The sequence below is a fragment of the Puma concolor genome, chromosome A2 (assembly GCF_028749965.1).
Source record: "Puma concolor isolate L17-30 chromosome A2, mPumCon1.1.hap2, whole genome shotgun sequence".
Classification (NCBI taxonomy): domain Eukaryota; kingdom Metazoa; phylum Chordata; class Mammalia; order Carnivora; family Felidae; genus Puma; species Puma concolor.
Genome location: NC_141668.1, coordinates 79,364,702 through 79,391,587, shown reverse-complemented (window position 1 = coordinate 79,391,587; position 26,886 = coordinate 79,364,702). Strand labels below are relative to the sequence as shown.

At 40.3% G+C, this 26,886-nt stretch overlaps 1 protein-coding gene and 1 pseudogene across 1 annotated transcript in view; one reads left to right on the top strand and one right to left on the bottom strand.

Annotated features, from left to right (window-relative positions):
• The window catches only part of ELAPOR2 (endosome-lysosome associated apoptosis and autophagy regulator family member 2), a 184,950-nt gene that overhangs the window by 129,863 nt on the left and 28,201 nt on the right, over positions 1–26,886 (bottom strand). The gene's annotated exons all lie outside the window — the stretch shown is intronic.
• Positions 23,711–25,086, top strand: LOC112866322 (elongation factor 1-alpha 1 pseudogene; annotated as a pseudogene).

The window sequence follows — 26,886 nt, the reverse complement described above, 5'->3', positions numbered from 1 at the left end:
CAGTGTACCCGGCTCTATCAACACCCGCTGAAGCACCAAGCCTCTCCAGGGAAAACAACAGTAACAAGCACTGAGTACGGTTTTAGCACCATATTTCACCTGTATTTTAAAAGGCCAAATCTAGATTAGAGAGAACAGATTCTATTCCTCCAGGTGATCTCCTGTGGATAAGAATAATCTGATGGCCTAAAACACTAAGGATAAATTCTGTGCATTTTTGTAACAAAGATCCATGCACTTGATGATATTCTTATTTCATTTGTTTTTAGAACAGACCAATTTCAGGTCTAAAGGTCAATACCTAGGAACGATGATGAAAGAATAAACAGTGCCATATGGGACTTCCTAAATGTGCCTGAAAAACGTCCAAAAGAACCAGGCTAACCTCACAGAGAACACATTAGTGTCCATATGCAAGGCAAAATGCCACATGAACTATCGAAAGCTAAATGTGACATTTGACGACCATCCCTGCAAGCTATCACACCACTCCTTATGAAACTGTCCTGGTTAATACGCATCAACAAAGGCTGTGCTGTCTCTCTGAAAACTACATATTAAAAAAAAAGGGACAGGAAGGGTGACATTTGTGAAGGAAGCCGTGAGGTAAGACTGGCACATCATGGGCAATTGCAGACTTCACAGATGGCTTAGGAAAAGCCCCTCCTTGCCCCCAAGGCATTGACCAAAGGGTGGTTTTCTAAACTGGGAAAGAGAAAGCCACTGGACCCCTCTCCCAGTAAACATTTAACGTGTCCTGTATATATAATCCATTCCAGAGATGCCTGAAGGAGTAGAGAGAAGGACAGCCTGGATCCATTCACTGGCCGGGACTCAGTGTCTGACTCAGCCCTGCAACGTCCCTGACTTGCTGTAGGTTCCGAGCCAGCCTTTCATTTTGCTGCTGCTGTTGTCATTACTCTGCCTTTGCTATTAACCTAAGCAAGGGACAACCGCATCCCACACATTGTGCAGAATAGACAATAGGAAATGAATCCCACTCATTGGCTTCACATCACAAGCATCAGCTTGGCTAATTAAAAATGTAGGAAAAGCACCATCATTTCAATGTTTTCAATCAAGGGAACAAAACATCATCCACTGACCCATATCAGGAAGTAACCGCACTGCTGAATTGCTGGCGAAGTCAGTGTATTCTGCAAAGCGCTGACCTAGAAAAAGTGCATACTCTGGGGAGGAAGCTAGGGGGCAGCATGATGGAGTGAGGGGTTTAAAATCAATTCTGTCTCTTCCTAGATGTGTGGCCTGGGAGATTTCCTTGACTTTTCCGAGCATCATCTACAAAAGAGTCTTAATTTATAAACAAATAATGTAGCTTAGATCTGGGGGGACATCAAATGAGATGTGTAACAGGAATAAGAGTGTATTGTTTATTGTTTTCCTCCATAAACTAGGCTTCCTGGAAAACATTCTGCCAAGAAATGACATAAAGGAAAACTTGGTCCAACTGGAAGAGGAAAGCCCACTATGTCAGGCTCCCAAATTACCGTGGGGAGAAAAGGAGGGTGTGCAAAGAAGTGGTGAGCTGGTGTGTCTAAAGCTTACTTGTTGGAGCCCCAGTCCCAGAGGAGTTAGATGCATTGTTAAACAGATTGAGGAGATTTCATGATGGAAAATGCAGCAGCTTTATTTCCTGTGCACGTCTAAACTTAATGGAGTAAACTGGGATCCACGAGAGCTGCCAGTCACAGCTGATCTATTCTGTCAGATTTGGCTGTAAAGTCTCAACATCATGCTTTTTTTTTTTTTTTCCATTAAATGTTACCAATCCCAAAATCAGGGATCTCATCAAATTGGGTAAGGGTCAAAGTAATTCACCAACTAGAAATATCTCAGTCTAATCCAGGAACGTTCCCAGCCGTTTCTACTTTAAAAATTAGTCCAATCCAGTTTAAAGCCAGGGTGTCCTTCCCTTCTAACACAGATTACACCTGTCAGTTACTAGTTCTGGTGGAGATGGAGAGGAAGTGGCCTGCTTCCTCAGGGAACCCATACCCTGACTCTAATGAGGACAGCAAGGAGAAACCGAGGGGGTGGAGGCTGCTTGGGCAGCAGTGCTCCCCATTCGATTGGCCACTGCTACGTCTCCATCTGATGCCAGTGACAAATAATTAGGCATGGCTTCTTCCCCCCATATGAATGCTAAATACTGAAGTTTTCTACCAACCAAGTCTTCTTAGTATAGGCAAAGCATGCAACCAGGCAGTGTTCCCTCCACAAAGGCACACAAGATGCTAAGGGGGTGGAGGGGGTCGCATCTCCTCTAGACCCACCAGTGATAACCCGAATGCTCCTCATCAGAGGTGTACATCAGGCATAGCCGAGGAACATCTCGCAGGAAATCCAACAATGCCCCCCACTCAACTATTGTGTCCTTAGCACTGAGGTCCTCCCGAGACTAAAGACCCCCTACCCTTCAGGTCCAGAGGATGTTGTGAAGCTCTGGCATCTGGGGCTAGATGCCTCCACCCTCTTCATTCCTAAGTGCCCCTCCCCCAGAGACACACAGGGCACTTGTTTGATTTGCCAGTCAACAGTAACTACAGATGAGAAGTGAACCAAACTCCTTCAAAACCTCCCCTGCTACACTCTGGCCCAGACGTTCTCTCTGGCTTTGGGGCTTAGTTTTGGAAGGGAAACATGAGGGGCGCCTGGGTGGCTCAGTCGGCTGAGCGTCCAACTTCGGCTCAGGTAATCATCTCACAGCTTGTAAGTTCAAGCCCTGCAATGGGTTCTGTGCTGACAGCTCTGAGCCTGGAGCCTGCTTGGGATTCTGTGTCTCCCTCTCTCTTTGCCCCTCCCCCCTTATACTCAGTCTGTATCTCAAAAATAAATGTTAAAAAATTAAAGAAAAGGGCGGGGGGGGGGGGGGGACATGATGAATGGCCCTTCCAAGAGGAGGAGGGAAAGAGTTAATTACTACATTGCAAACTTGATCTCCCCAGAGGCTTTCTATTGCTACCTACATATATGAGTAAACAAGGAGCTACAAAAGTGCTATAGGTCTGCCCTCTCTTGGCACTGCTAACAGAGGGCATTTCTTGGATCTAAAATCTATGGACTGCATTTTCTTATGCTCTCAATGAGGAACCATCTCCAGAGCAAAGAAGAACTGTGAAGGGCATCTCCCAGAGTTATTACGCATCACCATGTGACCCAGGAGTCAGGAACTCAGGTTCTTACCTCCAGCCCTAGCATGTACCAGCAGGGTGAGAAAGGTGGGACAATCACCTAACCTCTCAGAGGTTGGGCTTATGCTCCTCAAGAGAAATTAATACCATCTGCATTCTGACATGAAAGCCTTTTGAAAACTATCAAGCTTTAAAAACACATGTGAATATGCTGAGAAATATCACCTTGTTTATTTTCAAAGAAAGATAAGGGAGACAGGAAGGCCTCACCCTGCATTTTTACAAAGACTAACGTTGCAGAGCTCCAATGAAACCACCCTTTCCCAAGGCTACACATGAATGAATGGTACCGGCCAAGGGCTCCTCTCCTTGAGTCCTGGATTCCTGGAATTACGGCTTACAAATCTCCAGAACCTCGACATTCATTAAAGACTCTAAACTTAGAGCTCAAAAGTGCCTGAAAGCTCATCTCAGTTCAAATGTCTTGTTTTAAAATGAAGGAGCTGGAGCTCTGAGGATAAAGCATTAAATAAGCCATTCTCTGAGAACACGAGCGGCACCGTTGCTGGAGGCAAGAGCTAGGTTTCCTCCACAGCCAGGAAAAGGTACGATACAAAGGAGCTACGTGCAGTAGCCCAGAACGCATCCTCTGCCACTTTGGCAGGGTCAGACAGGAATGCTGGTGTTGAGAAAACAAGCTACTTCACTCGGAGTCCAGCGGCTCCCGGGAAGCGTGCCGGCAGCTCCCAGGCTCCTGGTTTTGCTGCGGAGGTTCTTATCTACAAAGCCATCTAAAGAACTAAGTGTGAGACACTGGCTTTGCCATGAGCTCACTAATTAAAACGTATTAACAGCCCTGAGTCCTATTATCTTTTCAAAAGGAAGCGAGCCGCGCCAGGCCTCCAGCAGCAGAGAAGATAATTAAGTAAAACTGTTTCTCCCAGATAAATAATGGAAATGACAACAGATGCCCCTCTGTCCTGGATGGGCGGGGACAACAAAGGAAGAATGTGCTTCTTGCCAAAATGGATGCAGAAGAGCTGCAGGCTAAGGATCAGCCCCTTTTGAACACCAGAGCAGAGAACAGACCTGGCCTCTGTGCACCAGTGGGAAACAAAAATCAATGTTGCTACACATGTTACTTATTTCATTAGGTACTTGCATTTTGCCTTACAAAAGAAGCTAATACAAATTCAATATGTGTCCATGTTTCAGACATAATGCTGCTGCCTTGTCAGCCATGTGGAGCTCCCACTACAAACTCTAAGCATCTCTGACAGGCTGTTGTATGCAAGATGCTGCAGAGAGCATCTCTTCCTGGGAGCCTTGAGCCTGCCGGCCCTGTCATCTGCCATTACTCTTGATCAGCTGCAGAGGATTAGACCTAACAACAGTCGCCCAACACACTCTTTTCTAACACACACCATCAAGGTCGCAGGCTGATGGCTACGGGAGGCACATCATCAGCCGCACACCCAATTATCGGCAGCACATTCTTACCATGAAGCCGTCGGACACATCACATTAATGGCAGAGGAAGCCCTAAAACCGCTCTGCGTGAGAGATCTAAAAACAAAAAAGGAAGGCAATTTTACATGTTTTCCACCAAAGGATAAATATTAGACTCCATCAGAAAATTGCTAAGCTAAGGAAAATGAATCCTAAACAGTAAGCAGTAAGAAGGAAAGCTATCATTTCTCTTTCCAACAGTCCAGAGCTGCTCCTAATGAGATCTCCAAGGTAGATCTTCTATCTCTTCCAAGGAGTAGGGGAAGGCACATGCACATGTGTGTGCATATTTTATGAGCTCAGCACAGGTACCCCGTATGGCAAGTTTCAGCCCTGTCTGTGCTCAAAATGTTACCGAAGTTTTATGAAATGTAATCACCAAAGCCAACTGTCATTCGTCCTATGGGCCCACAGTGAAGCAGCTTATATCAGAAGCTCAATACATACATGCCAAGTAGATGAAGAAAACTAGAAAAGAAAAGCAGGGCATTTGCCTTTATTTATTTACTGTAAGCACCATGGCACATACATTTTAATAAAAATGAAAGACTGACTGCATTATTACAGTCTGATTTCTTAAATAGGGTGAGAAAGAAACTGCCCAGGAAGCTTTCTATGCTTGCAAAAGGACCATGTGGAGAGAAGCAAATAGTACACGTGCTAGGACCCAGTGATAGATTTCGCCCCAGAACAAATCCCACCCCAACTTATCCTAACATTTGATGGAAAAGGTGGTCCAAACACAAATATTTCCCAGGTAAAAACTGAATAAAAGTTTGTATGAATGCTGCTCAAAATAGAAAGTAACAGCTCGATGAATACAAAAGTCATGTTTGTAATTAAGATGATTCAGGGAACTCACACTGATATGGGCCACTGATCGTCCAAAAGCGTGCCAAAGTAATTCAATGGCGAAAAAACAGTCCTTTCAACAAATGGTGCTGGATCAGAATATCCATAAGGATAAACAAATAAACCTTAAATCCTATTGTCATACTTACACAAAACAATTAACTCAAGATAAATCATCGACCTAACTTTTTTTTTAATCTTTATCTATTTTTGAGAGACAGCGTGTGAGCAGGGGACAAGCAGAGAGAGAGGGAGACACAGAATGCGAAGCAGGCTCCAGGCTCCAAGCTGTTAACACAGAGCCTGACACGGGGCTCAAACTCACAAACTGTGAGATCATGACCTGAGCCGAAGTCAGACACTCAACCGACTGAGCCACCCAGAAGCCCCATAAATTTAAAGTTAAAACTCTAACTTTGAGGAGCGCCTGGGTGGCTCAGTCAGTTAAGCATCCCAACTCTTAATTTTGGGTCAGGTCATCATCTCACAGTCATGGGATCAAGCCCTGCGTCAGATTCCACGCTGAGCATAGAGCCTGCTTGGGATTTTCTCTTCCCCTACCCTGCTCACCCTCTCCCTCTCTCAAAACTAAATAAACATTTTTTTAAAAACTATAACTTGTAGAAGAAAACAGGAGAATATCCTCATGACAAGGGTAAAGATTTCTGTGGCAGGATAAGAATGCAATAATTATAAAACAAGAAAAAAGGTAAATTAGACTTTATTTAAATTGAAAAGTCCAGCTCAACAAAAGATAATATTAAGAAAAAAGATTAGGCAAGTCACAGACTGGGAAAGAATACCCCGAAAACATACTTCTGGCTAAGAATTCCCATTCACCATATATAAAGAGCTCCTACAACTCAATAATAAACAACAAATTTAAAATCAGCACAGGACTTCAACTGAAACTTGACAAAGTTACATAAACAAATGACCAATACACATATAAAAATGTGTTTTCATCACTGGCCACCAGGGAAATGAAAAATCTCACAGTGAGATACAACTAAACCCAAACAGCTACAGTTAGGTATAGTGAAAATTCAGAATGTTGACAAAGATGTGAACCAACTGGCACACTCCTATCTTGAAGATGAAAATGAAAAAATAGTACAACCACTGTGCAACAAGTGTTTGGCAGTCTCTAATACAGGTAAATAAACACCTACCCAGTGGTCCAACCACCCTATTCCTAAGATTTTACTCCAAAATATAAAAACAAAATGTCCACAACAAAGATTTGTACAAAAAATGTCGACAGCTACTTACTTTATCATTAGGAACAAACCCAAACATCCATCAACAGAAGAAGGGATAAACAAGGAGTGATACCATTACAAAAGGGAATACTGTTCAGCCATTTAAAAAAATGAACTGCTGACGTATGAAACAATGTGGATGAATCTCAAAAACATCATGTTAAGTGAAAGAAGCCAGACACACACATCAATGTACTGTATTATTCCATTTAGATAAAGTTTGAGAACTGGCAAAACTAAACTGTGATCAAAAGAGTCCGAAAAGTTACTGCCACTTGGCAGCAGGGTTAGGAAGATGATTAACGGGTAAGGAATACAAGAGAGCTTTTTGAGTGACAGAAATATACTCCGTTCGGGGCACCTGGATGGCTCAGTTGGTTGAGCGTCCGATTTCAGCTCAGGTCATGATCTCTCAGTCCGTGGGTTCGAGCCCCGCGTCGGGCTCTGTGCTGACAACTCAGACCCTGGAGCCTGCTTCTGATTCTGTATCTCCCTCTCTCTCTGCCCCTCCCCAGCTCATGCTCTGTCTCTCTCTGTCTCAAAAATAAATAAAAACATTTTTAAAAATTTAAAAAAGAAATATCCTCTGTTCTTGATAGAGGTTTATGTCACACATTTGTCAAACTTAAAGTGCACACTTAGGATTGTACACTTGACTATGTGTACGTTATACCTCAAAAAAGTAAGTATTGGATTCTAGCTAGCAGGTTTGCTTTTTGCAGGAGTACAGGCTACTAATTCTCCAACTACTTTCTGTGTATTCTAGACTTGAGCAAATGAGTACATACAGTGAGGATAACTGAAACCACATTCTCAGTGATGGAAACGCAATTACCAGTATTTAAAGGAGGAAAACATGAACATACCCTGTGGTTTTATGTTGCGAATGAAGTTACCAATATAAACCTGTAACTTCTAATTTGAAAAGACAGATACGGAACTAAATAACACGTACATATATATATGTGCATGTATATATTTGAACACAAGCACCCATTTTCCAGCTCTACTAATAAGATCTAGAAAACAGGGGTCGGTTCCCAAAATTCAGTTTCTAAATATCATCCTCTTTTAAAGGAATCAGGTCTCCTTGAAGAAAAATCTAACTCAGGGCCGAAGCAGAAAAGTACACAATAAGACTAGAACATGCTATGTCACAAAGGAAGGAAATGTTAAAAAATAACTGAAACGAGTAAAAGTGGCACCACAGCTAGCTCGGAGTGTCTCTGGGCCAATTTGTGCATCAAAATAAATACTCTGAATTACTAAGAATCCATCAATCGATATTGATATAAATTTTAAAAAAAAGTGATTCTTTTCCACACAAGGTCAATAAGCACAGAAGGAATACTGATGTTAGAAAACCATTAATGGCTGCTAAAACTAGCGGGTGAAAGTTCAACAGGAATCAGGATATTCCTACAGCCTAAATGTACAGCCCACAAATGACTAATTGCTTACAAAGGGGAAAAGTACTTCTTTAGGGGAAGGTCTTGGCAGACTTAACAAAATAATCAAAGTTCTCATCAATACCTGGACAAATTGATAATCACGCAACTACCAGTATGATTTAATCATGAGGAAATATTCTACAAATCCAATTTAAGGGACATTCTACAAAAATAACAGATCTATACTCTTCAGAAATGTGAAAATCTAAATGGATGGATGGATGGATGGATGGATGGATGGATGGATGGATGAATGAGACCGAGGAACTATTACAAATCAAAGAAAGCTAAAGAGAAATAACAACAAAATGCAATGTGGGATTTTAGATCATGTACTGGACTAGGGAAAGAAGTTATGAAGGTCGTTACTGGAACTGATGAAATTTGAATACGAACTCTAGAGTTGATAGAAATAAAGTGTCAATGTAATATATCCTGACTCTGATCATGATACTATGGCTGTGTCAAAAAAATCATCTTGTTCTTAGGAAAGGAACAGAAGTTAGTCTGTTTTTGTTTTGTTTTAATTCTTTAATGTTAAATTTTTTAACTCCAAGTTAGACTTTTTTTTAATTTTTTAACGTTTTTATTTATTTTTAAGGGAGAGACAGAGTGCAAGCTGGAGAGGGCAGAGAGAGAGGGAGACACAGAATCTGAAGCAGGCTCCAGGCTCTGAGCTGTCAGCACAGAGCCCAACACAGGGCTCAGACTTGTAAACCAGGAGATCATGACCTGAGCCAAAGTCGGATGCTTAACCAACTGAGCCACCCAGGCACCCTTCCAAGTTACTCGTAAATCACACACACACACACACACACACACACACACACACACACACACACAGAATGAATAAAGCAGTAAGAGCAAAATATAAACTGTGCATCTGTATAATAGTTATAGTTATGCAGGAGTTCCTTGTACTACTCTTGTGACATTTCTGTGAGTTTAAAACAATTTTAAAAAGCAATCAGAGAAACATGAAGCATAGAAAAGTTATTTAGTAAATGGAAATCCAGCACTATATAAGTAATAGAATGCTGAATTTAGGACACTTGGAAGGAAAGAGAACATATCTGAATTCTTTGATTTTCATGAATCAAAAAATATTTACAAATGCTAATATTTGTAATGAATGGTTACAAATGTTAAGCATTGCTCAGATAAAAGAGACCTATAAGACATGAGCATGATAAGACATGAATTCAACTAATCAGCACGCAAGATGAACTGGGATCATTACTACAGTGAAGGTATAACTTGAACGGGGAAGCAGAGAGAGCACGGACCTCCACTTGGGAGATTCAGAGTAGCTTCACGGAGGAAACAGAGACTCAGCCTGTGGATAGTATTTCAACAGAGAAAACAGAAGTAGGGAATGGAGCAGAAAGGTGTCCCACACAGAGGGAACATTATGGAGAGATGCACTGAGAAACCAACTGTAGTACTTACTGCCAGAATTGCAAGGACACAGTATGACTTGGAAGCAGAGTTTGAGAAGGAATAGTTGAAAAAAAAAAAAAAAAAACAACTAGAAAAACAGCTTGAGTACAGATTATATAGGAGCCTTTAGTGGCAGAGGTGCAGCAGTTTAATTTTAGTCAATGGAGTGTCCCAGTGCTTTGGGATAACAAAGGATGGGGAAGGAATGGTTATTTCACATATAAAGTCAGACAAATGCTCATCCAACAGTCCCATAAAGCAGGTCTGCACCAAGAGGAAGCGGAAAAAGACTTGTGTTCCTAAAACTTTTCTCCGGTCTTCTCACCCTTAGCCACAAAAAAAACTCAAGATAACCACTGGTTACCAAGCAAGCTAATAAGCATGTAGGGTGCTCACAAAATGGTTTTATAAGTTTATCTGGAAAGCAACCTATTAACACTCTCTACACTAGAATGAAAGTATTTATACAGATTTATGAGCTCTCATGCTTTTCTTCCAATAAACCTAGGAAAGCTTTTTTTTTAATATATGAAATTTATTGTCAAATTGGTTTCCATACAACACCCAGTGCTCATCCCAAAAGGTGCCCTCCTCAATACCCATCACCCACCCTCCCCTCCCTCCCACCCCCCATCAACCCTCAGTTTGTTCTCAGTTTTTAACAGTCTCTTATGCTTTGGCTCTCTCCCACTCTAACTTCTTTTTTTTTTTTTCTTTTTTCCTTCCCCTCCCCCATGGGTTCCTGTTAAGTTTCTCAGGATCCACATAAGAGTGAAACCATATGGTATCTGTCTTTCTCTGTATGGCTTATTTCACTTAGCATCACACTCTCCAGTTCCATCCACGTTGCTACAAAAGGACATATTTCATTTTTTCTCATTGCCACGTAGTATTCCATTGTGTATATAAACCACAATTTCTTTATCCATTCATCAGTTGATGGACATTTAGGCTCTTTCCATAATTTGGCTATTGTTGAGAGTGCTGCTATGAACATTGGGGTACAAGTGCCCCTATGCATCAGTACTCCTGTAGCCCTTGGATAAATTCCTAGCAGTGCTATTGCTGGGTCATAGGGTAGGTCTATTTTTAATTTTCTGAGGAACCTCCACACTGCTTTCCAGAGCGGCTGCACCAATTTGCATTCCCACCAACAGTGCAAGAGGGTTCCCGTTTCTCCACATCCTCTCCAGCATCTATAGTCTCCTGATTTGTTCATTTTGGCCACTCTGACTGGCGTGAGGTGATACCTGAGTGTGGTTTTGATTTGTATTTCCCTGATAAGGAGTGACGCTGAACATCTTTTCATGTGCCTGTTGGCCATCCGGATGTCTTCTTTAGAGAAGTGTCTATTCATGTTTTCTGCCCATTTCTTCACTGGGTTATTTGTTTTTCGGGTGTGGAGTTTGGTGAGCTCTTTATCGATTTTGGATACTAGCCCTTTGTCTGATATGTCATTTGCAAATATCTTTTCCCATTCCGTTGGTTGCCTTTTAGTTTTGTTGGTTGTTTCCTTTGCTGTGCAGAAGCTTTTTTTTTTTTTTTTAATTTTTTTTTCAACGTTTATTTATTTTTGGAACAGAGAGAGACAGAGCATGAACGGGGGAGGGGCAGAGAGAGAGGGAGACACAGAATCAGAAACAGGCTCCAGTCTCCGAGCCATCAGCCCGGAGCCTGACGCGGGGCTCGAACTCACGGACCGCAAGATCGTGACCTGGCTGAAGTCGGACGCTTAACCGACTGCGCCACCCAGGCGCCCCTGTGCAGAAGCTTTTTATCTTCATAAGGTCCCAGTAATTCACTTTTGCTTTTAATTCCCTTGCCTTTGGGGATGTGTCGAGTAAGAGATTGCTACGGCTGAGGTCAGAGAGGTCTTTTCCTGCTTTCTCCTCTAGGGTTTTGATGGTTTCCTGTCTCACATTCAGGTCCTTTATCCATTTGGATTTTATTTTTGTGAATGGTGTGAGAAAGTGGTCTAGTTTCAACCTTCTGCATGTTGCTGTCCAGTTCTCCCAGCACCATTTGTTAAAGAGGCTGTCTTTTTTCCATTGGATGTTCTTTCCTGCTTTGTCAAAGATGAGTTGGCCAGACGTTTGTGGGTCTAGTTCTGGGGTTTCTATTCTATTCCATTGGTCTATGTGTCTGTTTTTGTGCCATAAACCTAGGAAAGCTTTAAGAACACCCTTTAAAATCTCAGTGTATAAAACTGTTTTTATAAACACTACCTTTGAAGGTTCTTTCCAAGTAAGTTCATTGAAAAAGAAAAGGCCCAGGGGTGCCTGGGTGGCTCAGTCGGTTAAGTGTCTGACTTCAGATCAGGTCCTGATCTCTCAGTTTGTGGGTTCAAGCCCATGTCAAGCTCTGTGCCAACAGCCTGAAGCCTGCTTCAGATTCTGTGTCTCCCTCTCTCTCTGCCCCTCGCAATCTGTCTCTCTCTCTCTCTCTCAAAAATTGAAAAGATTGAAAAAAAAATTTTTTAAAGAAAAAGCCCAAATCCAAAGCCTTTCCTTTCTCCAAGTCTTTTTTTTCCCCCCAGACTGAGAAATAAAATCTGTGCCTATGGCTACTGTCAAACGTCACAGTGGAATTTGCATTCAGCATTTCCTCCATATCATCATTGTACAGTTACGGCGGGTCCCCGCCTTAGGATGGGGACTTACAATTTCTCAACTTTACAATGACACCAAAAGCGAAACGCCTTCAGTAGAAACCATCTTTGCCCTCTGAATTTTTATTTTTTCCTGAGCTAGCGACACGCGTGATGTCGGGCAGCAGCGGTGAGCCCCGGCTCCCCGTCAGCCTCACCAGCACGAGAGTAAGCAACTGATACACTTACAACCATTCTGTACCCGTATGGCCATTCTGTCTTTTACTTTCAGTGCAGTATTCAATAAGCTACAGGAGATGGTCAATACTTTATTGTAAAAGAGGCTTTGTAATAGGGCATCTTGCCCAACTGCAGGGTAAACACCTGCCAGCATTCAGACCACGTTTCACGTCGGCTAGGCTAAGCTAGGCTAAACTATAATGTTCAGCAGGTTAGGTGTATTAAAGGCGTTTGTGACTTACGAGATTTTCAATCTATGATGAGTTTGTCAGGAGGTAACACGACATTATGTTGAGGAAGATCTGTAGTTTCAATTCTTACAAATAAATACATTCTTGTGGGGGCGGGAGGGAGAAGGAGAGATTTAAAGCAAGATTCTCAATACTTCTCACCCCTGACAAAAGTTTTGTCAACTTTGCAGCTGAAAATCTTTGAAATCGGGATTCAAGTAGGGCTAAGCTCATTTTGCAAAATAAAGCTCCAGTGTAGGGAGTAGAAACAAACTATCAGAAGCACCATCTACAATTTTCATCTGTGTTCATATTGACACAGAATTAAAGTGATAGGCTACATAGGGGGAGGCACAGCATATCGTCACTTCTGTTTGGGAAAAGCTAAACAACGTGGTATTTTACATTTCTGTTACGTTCCTATTGAAAGCCACAGTGAAATTTAGAATTTGAACTCACTAACAATTTCTGTTTTTAGGAGATGACAGGAGAGATGAACCTCAGAGAAGAAAGGAGAAGAGCCTCATTCTGCTACTGTCTTTACTATTTCTCTAAGAATAGCACCACTTATAGGCAGGGGCTACTACAGTTTATAAAGAAAAAGCCAGTAGGGGCGCCTGGGTGGCGCAGTCGGTTAAGCGTCCGACTTCAGCCAGGTCACGATCTCGCGGTCCGTGAGTTCGAGCCCCGCGTCAGGCTCTGGGCTGATGGCTCGGAGCCTGGAGCCTGTTTCCGATTCTGTGTCTCCCTCTCTCTCTGCCCCTCCCCCATTCATGCTCTGTCTCTCTCTGTCCCAAAAATAAATAAACGTTGAAAAAAAAAATTAAAAAAAAAAAAGAAAAAGCCAGTGGGATTTCTACATGAGCCACTACATAAAAAAACCTTTACAGTTGTCAAACTTAAGAGACCATGATTTTCACCAATCTTACCATGTGCCATAATTTGGTAGCCAACACCATCCAACCTGTGATTATGAATTACCCATCTTCATTTGTTTTAACTTCTGGCCATAAAACGAGGACTGAATTTAGGTGATGGTAGACAAGAGCACAGACCTGGAGCAACACAAATCGAGGAGTGACCCCCCACTCTGCCACTAGCCAGCTCTACATCACTGTGCCAGTCACCTGGCCCCTCAGAATTTCAATTTCTTCATTTATGGAAATCAAAATTCTAAGTGCTCATAAAAATAAATGTTTCTAGTAAAATAAGCAATAGCAGTTGGACTTAATACTTGGGTGGATATAAAATATATTTCAGATTAGATAATATAAGTAAGATACTCCTCAGGGAATCCTTGCATTACTGGGCCATTTGAACACTGTAAACATACCATCCTGAGGGGGACAAAGTAGATGAGGTGTTAAAATTCACCCCTCACTGCACATGAAGGGCACCAGGGCACATGGTGAAAGTTGCATTCAGGCAAAAGGCACCTCCCTCCTCCTCCTTCCTTTTTTTTAATTTTTTTTTTAATGTTTATTTATTTTTGAGACAGAGAGAGACAGAGCATGAGTGGGGGAGGGTCAGAGAGAGAGGGAGACACAGAAGCAGAAGCAGGATCCGAGCTGTCAGCACAGAACCTGACACGGGGCTCGAACTCACAGACCACGAGATCATGACGTGAGCCGAACTCGAAGGCTCAACCGACTGAGCCACCCAGGTGCTCCAGCTCCTCCTCCTTTCTTAAGTTTACTTATTTATGTTTGAGAAAGAGAGAGAGCAGGGGAGGGGCAGAGAGAGAGGGAGAGAGAGAGAATACCAAGCAGGCTCCACATGCTTAATGCAGAGCCTGACCTGGGGCTTAAACTCAGGAACCGTGAGATGACAACCGGAGCAGAAATCAAGAGTCAGATACTTAACCGAATGAACCACCCAGGCACCCCCCCACCTCCTCTTTTTTTAATTCACACAAAGGTACCGTATAGGTTAGCAGTGGTCCCAAATATGCATTCAATAGCAGCTGTAATTCTTAAACAATATAAAGCAATGGGTAGGACCAAAAGAACTGAGAAGCCACTCATCTTCAAGAGTATCTTCTTGTCTGTAGCTACAATATTTTGTTAATGGAAGGAACAAAACTAAACTTTCTAACTTAAAAGATACAGTTACCCAGGCCTCCTAAAAATATGAGAGGATAAATATTCCTGGTTGAGGTTTAGGGGGCAGTCGATGGTGGAGAGAGAACACTAATTTTGTGCCAAGTCACTTTTTGCCTAATATAACTAACCAAACCTAAAACCAATCGTGTAAAACAGAGCAATCCAAAAATGACACCCTTAAGCAAAATATTCAGAAGAAATGGTAAAAGTCAAAATAGATCTTTGAGGATAAACACACAAAGAACTCTGTAATAATCACTAAATCAACATTAATTCTAGCCAAAATATACTGTTTCCCTCACAGTCAGAAAGTGTATTAGCCTTTTTTTATTACAATTTTTTTTTTATCTATCACGTGGTACCAAACATTAAATTCACCAGCAAATATTAGAAATTGATTTCCACTGGGGTGCCTGGGTGGCTTAGTCAGTTGAGCATCCGACTTCCGCTCACGTCATGATCTCGCGGTCTGTGAGTTCGAGCCCCGCATCAGGCTCTGTGCTGACAGCTCAGAGCCTGGAGCCTACTTCAGATTCTGTGTCTCCCTGTCTCTCTCTGCCCCTCCCCCTGCTCATGCTCTGTCTCTCTCTCTCTCTCCGTCAAAAATAATAAATATTAGGGGCGCCTGGGTGGCTCAGTCGGTTAAGCGTCCGACTTCGGCTCAGGTCACGATCTCGCGGTTCGTGGGTTCGAGCCCCACATCCGGCTCTGTGCTGACAGCTTGGAGCCTGGACCCTGCTTCTGATTCTGTCTCTTCCCTCTCTCTCTGCCCCTCCCCTGCTCATGCTATCTCTGTCTCTCATAAATAAATCAATGTAAAAAAAATTAAAAAAAAAATAATAAACATTAAAAAAATTTTTTTAAGAGAAATTTTCATTGCTCCCAAAAGGTCCTTATACATGTTCAATTACTATCTGTTAAAATATTATATAGCAGTATGGTATATATAGTAGAGACTCAAACGTGATAGCATATTAAAATTAGTATATACAAATTTTCATTGTCCAAATTCATGTGAATAAAATGTTGCTTTTATAATAATGACTTTAGAAATTTAAAAGTACTGCCACAACACAAATTTGCAAATAAAAACTGTGCTTGATGCTACACTAAGCAAAATAATAAGAGCAAAACATATCTTGGAGTGAATCCACCTCTATATACTGGAAAATAGCACCCAGCTTTTTAAAATTCATAGTACTAATCAACACCCTGGTAATATTCAGTTCTTAGTGACAGTAGCAAATTTCAAAAAAACTCATTCTTCTTTTTTATTTTTTTAATGCTTATTTTTGAAAGAGAGAGTGCACAAGAAAGAGAGAGAGACACAGGCAGTGGGTGGGGATGACAGAGAGGGAGACACAGAATCCGAAGCAGGCTCCAGGCTCCGAGCTGTCAGCACAGAGCCTGGCGAGGGGCTCAAACTCACACACTGCAAGATCATGACCGGAGTGAGCTTAAGTCAGACACTTAACCCATTGAGCCACCCAGGCCCCTTGAAAATGAACTCATTCTTGAGAGCAAAGATTGCTGATATTTACTTCAAATTCCCTTTAGCAAATTTTCGATAATTTTTTTCAGTTTTGGTGAGTTCTCAAAATTGCCAATTGGCTTAATATTATCAAGTAAGAAATAAAAAAATTTAAAATATATAATTACTCAGCTTTCACTAATTTGTATCTTGGGAGTTTTTACAGAAGTGCATAACTACTACCTATAATGAGAAGTATAGTGGGTGGGTCACTAGGGAGTTGATCATTGAACAAGAGTATTATATTTCTTACCTTCTACCCAACAGGACAACATTACTTATTCAAAGAGGGGAGCAAAGAGGCTTATTCAAAAGAGGGGAGCAAAGATCAGAGAAGGAAATAAGAGATGTGATGTATACATTTTAAACATCCAGCATAACACTGATATCAGTTGTATTCTATCCAAAAGAAATAGAATATAAACTACAGATGTGACTCACATATGTAATTTTAAGTTTTCTAGTAGCCACATTAAAAAAGGAAAAAGAGGGGTGCCTGAGTGGTTCAGTCAGTTGGCGTCCAACTTTGGTTCAGGTCATGATCTCACAGCTCATGAGTTCGAGCCCCAGGTCGGGCTCTGTGCTGACAGCTCAGTCCTGGAGCCTGCTTTGGATTCTGTGTCTCCTTCTCTCTGCCCTTCTCCCGCTTGCTCGTTTTCTCCCTTCCCCCTCCCTCCCTCTCTCTCTCTCTCTCTCAAAAATAAACATTTTTTTAAAAAAGTAAAAAGAAAGGTAAGATTACTTACAATATATTTTAACCTAATATCATCATTTAAATACTTAAATATAAAAATATTAATGAAAAATGATGTTATTTTATTTTTATGGAATCATCTAAATCCAGTGTGAGTTCTGTACTTACAGGACATCTCAGCTTGGACTAGCCACACTTCAAGTGGTCAATAGCCACAGGTGGCCAGTGGCTACAGTGTTAAACAGTACAGATCTACATGCAATCATCAGGTTTTTATTCAATTATATCATGTCTTTCTATCCTGAGCTAGTGACCGTTTCTGCATTGACAACATGTATAACACTCTGAGAGATACTTCACTGCAACAAAAATATGATGGGAGCTAAGTCTTAGATAAGCAGGGATTAAAAGAAAGTTTCAATTGGAATAAACAAAGTATAACAAAAGTCATATCTGAAATGGGCCCTTTGGCAGAAGGTAGCTTTAAATCGGCAATTGTTCATAGAAGGAAACAAAGTTCACACAGCCTGCCTGTTGAATACATTAAGGAGTAAAGCACTAGACTAAAACCCAAGAAATTTAATAAGCAAAAAATCCTCTAGATTACTGACCATGACAAAATTTAAAGCTGGCCTAAAAAGGAAAAAAGTAAAACACAAAATTATGCACATGTGGTTACAATGTTGTTGAGCACAGGACAAAGAAGTATTTGGCCAACTTCCTCATCAGTTCTGCTATTACTTTAAGATATTTAGCTTGTTTCCAGACCTCAGCATCCAATCTTATAAAATGAAGATAACGTACCTATATGTGGGAATGTACGCAAAAATTACCAACAGATAATTGTACATAAACTATCATAGATTATGTACAATCTCAAAAGAAAAGAATAAAGCTCAAGATATTAACCCAAGCTTGAGTGTTGGTCCACGCTGACCTAACAGCAAAAACTCTGCCCTTCTAAAATAGCTACAGTTGATTCTCATTTTTTGCAGATTCCATGTATGCAAATTCTCCTACTTGCAAAAACGTATTTGTAACCCCAAGGTCAATACTCGTGGTGCTCTCGGGATCCTTCACAGATGTGCAAAGAATAGCAAAAATTTGACTCACCGAACATGCAGGTTCCCAGCTGAGGTCAAACGAGATGACATTCTGCCTTCCTGTATCAGTTCTCACGCTACAAACAAGTATCCTTTTGGCAGCATATGTTGTGCCAAGTTTTGGGGGGGGGGGTTTGTTTCTGTTTTGGTTTTTTGTTTTGTTGTGCTTTATACGAGTGATTTCACCCTTTAGAGTGGCCTGAAGCATAGTGCTGAAGTGCTGTCTAGTTTTCCTAGAAGGTTGTAATATGCCTTATGGAGAAAACACATGTATTAGATAAGTTTCCTTCAGATGTGAGTGACAGTGTCATTGGTTGTGACTTCAATTATAATGAGTTAACAATATATATTAAATAAGATGTCTTTAAATGGAAACATACATAAAACAAGGTCATGTTTTGATAGGCTGATGAAAATGCTGTAACCAGAGCCTCTTGTATTTCCACTGGAAGCAAAGATTCACTATCGGCTAATTCAATCTTTATGGCAACTTTACAGACTAAAATTATAATGAAAAGCAAGACTTACATGTACATGGTAAAAGCTTCAATGCTTACATAAATGATATTTCCAGAAAATTGTCTGGTAATATTAGATTTAGTTAAAGCGTAGCTGTACTAAGAAGCTAAAGGTAATGTCTGAACACAAGTTTACTTCCAGAATTTCAAGCACTCCAGTGGAACACATTATCTACTCTTTTCAAAAACACCGTCACAATGATATTATTCACAAATAATATGAAGGTAAAAGAAATAACTTAAAAAAAATTTAACATTTTTATTTATTTTTGAGAGACGGAGAAACAGAGCACAAGCGGAGGAGGGGCAGAGAGAGAGGAAGACACAGAATCCAAAGCAGGTTCCAGGCTCTGAGCTGTGAGCACAGAGCCTGACACAGGGCTCGAACCCATGAACAGTGAGATCATGACCTGAGCCAAAGCTGGACAGATGCTTAACCGTCTGAACCACCCAGGCGCCCCAAGAAACAACTTTTAAAAATTCTGCTGAAGTGAAGCAAACATGGTGTATATTTTAAATTTTAAATACTGATTTATACAAATCAACCACTTAATATAAGAAATTAGCAAACTTTCTCTCTCATCCAATGTAATTAGATGGCTCTTGGTTCCTATAATAATGTTTACATGAGAAAACAGTAAAATGAAACTGCATATAAACTAAACATTCTTTGATTCACTTCAGGAAGTAACTTCTATGCAAGGAAAGTTTTACAGATGATGAATTCGTTCACTACCTTGATTATGGTGGCAATTCACCGCATGAATGCATATTCCAAACTTATCAACTGTATACATTGAATATGTATAGTTTTTTGTCTACAGGTCATATTTCAATAAAAATACAAGTGATTCATGTGCGATTTCTGTTACCAGGAAATAATCATGTAGTATATTAGAAAGTCTGTCTTCATATTTTTTAAATATGTTTGCAATATAAGCAAAAATACCTTTTGGCTTTAATATTTTATCAAAACAATCTTCATCAATATTCTGTACCAAAATCTAGGACCACAAATAAAACTGATAAATTGGCTGTGAACTGCAATACTGTATCTAATGGTCACTGAACACAAATCAATTACCTGCCTGAGAGTTTCCTGACACCAATTTTAATCCCAGGTCTTTGCTACTCTCTGCCTACAGTTTTTTCAATAATTTAATCCTTCAGTAACAGAAACTATCAAAGCTGTTTTGAAAGGCCTGTTTTGAATCCTTCAAAAATGAAAAATCTTATTCTGATAATATCCCTACATTTCAGATTTCAGCTTGAGCCCTTTACACGACACATTTTCCTAAAGTGGGTTATTTGTCAGTGAATAGGTCTGCATTGGCCAGTTGCTTAATTAAAGCACTGGAAATAACAGCAGCAATTTCCTCTCCAGACAACAAATCTCTCTCTCAAGGTGTGATTACCTTCACAAGCTCAGGTCTTTCCTAAATTAGTGGTGTGCCATTTCTGCGCTCAATGATTCACAGTGGAAACTGAAACCTGAGACAAACAAATCTAAATGCACAAAAGCAAACAAGTAAAAAATTCTTTCTTACCCTTCAAAAGGTAGAGAGACACAGTCACCTTTTCTCAAAGACTTTGTTGACAATGAAACTGTCCTGTATTTTTGTGTTTATGTATACTGGAATATTTTAGCTCCAATCTGTATCTTTGTTTTCTGAATCAGATCACTTATCATTGATAAAATTATGAAGTTCTAGGTTATGAAACTTTTAAGATTTACAAGGAAGAGAACCCAAAATAGCAAACAGAGCACTGCCCAAATAACTTAATGTTCCAATTGCTCTACTCAATTATATAAGAATTGGCCCTAGTAAAGTATTTGTCACATCAGATTACATGACTATTTGGAGAAAATGGACCTATCTTTTCTTCACCCCCACAATCTTGCTCAGCAACTGAACGAGGTGGGCTCTTGATGTCCATGGAAAAGATAAAGGGTACAAGTTGAAAACAAGGTGAGTAATCCTCAGCAAACAGTAATACCAACAGCAAAAACCTTCCCAATTGTGAAAACAGATCAGGCACGGTCAAAAGAATAGAAACTTCCATTCTAAAAATTTACCCTCAAAAAGTAACCCCCCTACACACATACAATCAACCTTCCAGAAAGAATAAAGATAGAATTCCTATCACAATGACCCTTTTCACATTTGTATTCTATAGTCAGGAAAATACATTAGAGTGGAAGATGAATTGCCACAGAGAAATAGAAAGATAAACAATGCCTTTACACTTAAGAGGAATTTTTATTTGATTTCATGTAATAAATTTGAAAAGGTACCCAATCTATATTTTTCACATTCCTGACAATTTCTAAAAAACAAACAAAACACACACACACACACACACACACACACACACACACACACACAAAGAACACTTGTAACATTCAGAAATTGGGAAATTGGAAACATTCCATTTGGGGGAATTTGTCCTAAGGAAATATATAAGATAAATATCTAGATATAGCAAAGACAGAGCTACAATAATGTTTATTACAGGGATGCCTGGGTGGCTCAGTCAGTTACGTGTCCGACTGCAGCTCAGGTCATGACCTCACGGTTCATGGGTTCGAGCCCCACATGGGGCTTCGTGCTGACAGCTCAGCACAGAGCTTCAGGTTCTGTGTCTCCCTTTCTCTCTGCCCCTCCCCTACTAACGCTCTGTCTCTCTCTCAAAAATTAAAGTGTGAAATTTTTTTTTTAAAAAATAATGTCTATTACATACCTGTAATAGCAAGAAATAGAAAACATTCTACATGATTAACAGTAGGGAATTGCTGCATTCTATTTTGATACACGCACACAGAATTCTGTGCACTTATTTCAAACTGTATATATCTACTCCTGACATGGCAATATGCTCATGATATGATGCGTATAACATGACTGTGTTTCTGTAAAATGCGTGAATGACTACATCATGACAGGGATTAGAATACATCTGTACAAAGGTACCAACAGTAATCACCCTGGCATATTTGGCTTGCTTCTATTTCCTGATTTCCTTCATAAGAAACATGTTTCTTTTTGTACAAACAAAAAAATCAGATCATTTAGAAATAAAATACAAAAACAAGTAGATAAACACTAAATGACTTGTCATTAACATCCTCACCCTGAAGTAAACAGATGTTCCATTTTATACCACCCAAAGAGTCACTTCCCATTTTTAATGCAAGAAAAAATGCTAGATGCCTACCTAGGTTAGCACTCATTCATATAATTTGTTTCCCTAAGATATAAAAAGACAAATGAATTGGAATGCCTAAGAAAGGAGGTATTCCAGTGAAATGATTTTCAAAGGGTAAAAACAATTTCCCCTGAAAAAGAACCAGCCCAATTTCCTGTACATGTCAATTGGGCATGATGAACAAAATTCAATCTTTCTTTGATGAATGAGGATCTCACTGCCTCAAAAGTCAATGCAAGCTAAAAGGCTCTGGACCCAGAGAAAATATGGAGAGAAGATAAAGTCAATGTGTTCATGGTGCCTGGGTGGCTCAGTCGGTTAAGCGTCCGACTTCGGCTCAGGTCACGATCTCACGGTTTGTGGGTTAGAGCCCCGTGTCGGGATCTGTGCGGACAGCTCAGAGCCTGGAGCCTGCTTCAGATTCTGTGTCTCCCTCTCTCACTGCCCCTCCCCCGGTAGCACTCTGTCTCTCAAAAATAAATAAACATTTTTAAAAAAATTTTTTTAAGTCAATGGGTTCTGACTCAGACATATGCTGTGGAAATGGGTTCCCTGAAAAAATCCCAGATGGGCTCTTGTCTTCTGTGATCTGTATTTGCCTCTTAAGTTTAACACAGAAGATCCTAGGCTGATGGTTCAGGAAGCTCTCAGTTTAACTGCAATTTTGTGTAAGTCACTGGAGAAAATTCTTATACAGCAAATGCATACTGAGACAAGCGCATTTGTAAAAAATATTTAAGTTTTAAACCACATTCATACAAGACAATATAAGGTTTTTGCTCATTATCAAACACAAATACCACAATCACCTAAAACTTAGAAAAATGTGTGCACAAAGGCAGAAACCAAGAAAAACAAAGAACAATAGATTTCACTAGATAAAGACAGTTTGATCCCCTGTGACCAAAATACATCAACAAAATGAGAAGACAAATAACTAGGAACATGTCTGTAACAGATTGTCAACATTTACATCTTCATTACCCATTTTTAAAATTCTAGTTATTTACAAAAAGACAAAATTCACTAAGGTCATGAAGTAGGCATTCACAAAAGGAAACAACAAACATATGGTGACACATTTTATATAAGTAGAAATTTAAAATACAATATAAATAGATATGCTTTTTGTTAAAGTGAAAATGATTATGAATAAAAGAATATGAACAAATGAAAGAAGAAACAGACACTCAAATATTGCTGGGAGGACTGTAAATCAGCCTATTATTTCTGGAAGGAAATTTGGCAATGTGTGTCAAAAGCCTTAAAAGCATATACTCTTTGACAAAACAGTTCTATTCCTAGGACTTTATCCTTAAACAATAATTAAGCAATATTTTCTATAAAAAGATATTCATCATAGGGGCGCCTGGGTGGCGCAGTCGGTTAAGCGTCCGGCTTCAGCCAGGTCACGATCTCGCGGTCCGTGAGTTCGAGCCCCGCGTCAGGCTCTGGGCTGATGGCTCGGAGCCTGGAGCCTGTTTCCGATTCTGTGTCTCCCTCTCTCTCTGCCCCTCCCCCGTTCATGCTCTGTCTCTCTCTGTCCCAAAAATAAATAAAAACGTTGAAAAAAAATTAAAAAAAAAAAAAGATATTCATCATAGCATTAGTTAAATAGAAGCCAAGAGTTAAATTTTTATCAAAAGAGATTGGAAAAATAAATTCTGTTTACTAAAAATCATGACATACCAGAACACTTAAAGACAAGAGAAAATATTTAAAACGGTAGACGGTAGATGGTAAGTACTGACATAAAACAGAATGTAGCTTGTTCATAGTGGGTTTGCTGCCCAAACACAGGTGTCGTAAAAACCCTCACTCAATCTGTCAGAATGAGAAAGGAAAAGACTCCTATCAATACTGTCCTCATTGGACATGCAGATTCAGGAAGTGTACCACTACTGGCCGTCCCATATACAAACATGATGGGAACAAAAGAACTATTGAAAAATTTGAGAAGGCTGCTATTGAGGTGGTAAAGGGCTGCTTCAAGTATACCTGGGTCTTGCAGCAACTGAAAACTGAGTGTGAGCCTATGACCACCACTGATATTGCCCTGTGGAAACTCAAGACAGCAAGTGTGATGGGACCATCACTGATAACAGAGAACACAGAGACTTGATCGAAAACCTGATTACAGGCACATTACCAGGCTGACTATGCTGTCCTGATTGTTGCTGTTGGTGTTAATGAATTTTAATCAGGGATCTTCAAGAATGGGCAGATCCATGTGCATGCCCTCTCGCCTTACACACTGGGTGAGAAACAACTAACTACTGGTATTAACTCTTGAGCCACCCTAGAGTCAGAAGAGGCACAAAAAAATCATTAAGGAAGTCTGCACCTACATTAAGAAAACTGGCTACAACCACAACACAGTACTATTTGAGCCAATTTCTGGTTGGAATAGTGACAGCATGCTGGAGCCAACCTCTAACATGCCTTGGTTCAAGGAATCAAAAGTCACATGTAAAGATGGCAAGGCCAGTGGAACCAGTGCTGCAGGAGGCTCTGGATTGATTCCTGCCAACAATTCATCCAACTGACAACCCCTTACGTCTGCCTGTCCAAGACATCTACAGAACTGGTGGTTTTGGTTCCTAGGGCCAAGTGGAGACTGGTGTTCTCACACTCAGCATGGTTGTCACCTCTTCTCCAGTCAACGTTGCAACTGAAGTAAACTCTGTTGAAATGTACCATGAAGCTTTGAGTGAAGCTCTTTCTGGGGACAATGTGGGCTTCACTGTCAAGAACACGTCTCTCAGAGATGTTCGTTATGGTGATCTGACTAAGCAAAAAATGACCCAATGAGAACAGGAGGCTTCATGGCTCAGGTGATTATCCTGAATAATCCAGGCCACGTCACTGCTGGCTATGTACCTGGGCTGGATTGTCACACAGCTCACACTGCTCATGAGTTTGCTGAAGATTGATCATCGTTCTGGGGCAAAAGCTGGAAGATGGCCCCAACGTCTTGCAATCTGATGCTGCTACTGCTGTTACTATGGTTCCTGACAAGCTCATGTGTGTTGAGAGCTTCCCTGACTATCTTCCTCTGGGCCATTTTGCTGTTCGTGACACTAGACAGATCGTCACTGTGGGCGTCATGAAAGCAGTGGACAATTAGGCAGCTGGAGCTGGCAAGGTTACCAAGCCTGCCCAGAAGCTCAGAAGGCTAAATGAATAAATGCCCAATAGCTGCCACACTAGTTTGAATCAGTGGTGGAAGAAAGGTCTCAGAACTGTATATCTCAATTGGCCATTTAAGTTTATTAGTAAGAGACTGGTTGATTTTAATAATGCATTGTAAAACTTTCAGAAAAGGAGAATATTTTGTGGACCATTTGTTTTGTGTGTGGGTGGCAGTTTTTAGTTACTAGGTTTTAAAATCAGTAGCTCTTAGGGGCACCTGAGTGGCTCTGTCGGTTAAGCATCTGACTTCGTCTCAGGTCATGATCTCAAGGTCCATGAGTTCGAGCCCCGCATCGGGCTCTGTGTTGACAGCTCAGAGCCTAGAGCCTGCTTCAGATTCTGTGTCTCCCTCTCTCTCGGCCCCTCCCCCGCTCTCACTCTGTCTCAAAAATAAATTAAAATTTTTTTTTTAAATCTTAAAATCAGCATCTTTTAAGGGAAACAAGTTGACCAAAAATCTGTCACAGAATTTGAGATCCATTACAACAAAGTTTAATGAGGAAAAAACTCAGAATGTACATGACCTTCAATTTTCTTTTAAAAAGCTTTAGCACTGGGTGTTTTGTGTAAGTGATGAATCACTGGGTTCTATTCCTGAAACCAATACTACACTGTATGGTAACTAACTTCAATTTAAATAAATAAATGTAAAAAGAAAAATGAATAAAATAAATAATTTAAAAACCTTATGTTTAAAAAAAATTTTCTACACGGTGTGTTTTTATACATGTGTTTATGCATAAATAATACTGAAAGGGGGGCGCCTGGGTGGCGCAGTCGGTTAAGCGTCCGACTTCAGCCAGGTCACGATCTCGCGGTCCGTGAGTTCGAGCCTCGCGTCAGGCTCTGGGCTGATGGCTCGGAGCCTGGAGCCTGTTTCCGATTCTGTGTCTCCCTCTCTCTCTGCCCCTCCCCCGTTCATGCTCTGTCTCTCTCTGTCCCAAAAATAAATAAAAAAACGTTGAAAAAAAATTAAAAAAAAAAATAATACTGAAAGGACCTATACCAAAATGTGAAATGAGATTATTTGCATTTCTACATTTCTTAAATTTTTTTATTTATTTATTTTCATCATGATGAGAGTACTCTTCAACGCCTATTCCCTATTTCCCCCATCTCCCTCCACCCATCTTCCCTCTGGTAACCATCAATTTGTTCTCTACAATTAAGAATCTGTTTCTTGGTTTCTCTCTTTTTTTTCCTCCTTTTCTCCTTACCTCATTTACTTTATTTCTTAAATTCCACATATGAAATTATATGGTATTTGTCATTCTCTGACTTATTTCACTTTAGCATTATTTCACTTTAGCATTACAAAAAGCAAGATTTCAGCCTTGTTTATGGCTGAGTAATATTCCAGTGTGTGTGTGTGTGTGTGTGTGTGTGTGTGTGTGTGTGTGTGTACACACACTACATCTTCTTTATCCAGTTATCTATCGATGGACACTTGGGCTGCTTCCATAGTTTGGCTATCGTAAATAATGCTGTAATAAACATAAGGTTCCATGTATCCCTTTGAATTAGTGTTTTTACATTTTGGGGCACATAGCCAGTATTGGGATTCCTGGATTATATGGTAGTTCCGTTTTTTTTTTTTTCTGCATTTCTTAAATTTTTTATAATAGACCATCACCACAATTATTATATAAAAGCAAACATCTATTCATATCAGCACTATTCACAAGAGCAAAAATGAAGAAAGAATCCAAGGTCCATCAGTGGATGAAAAGATAAACAAATCATAATTATATATATATATATACACACACACACACACAAACACACATGTAAATACACACATATACATACACATACA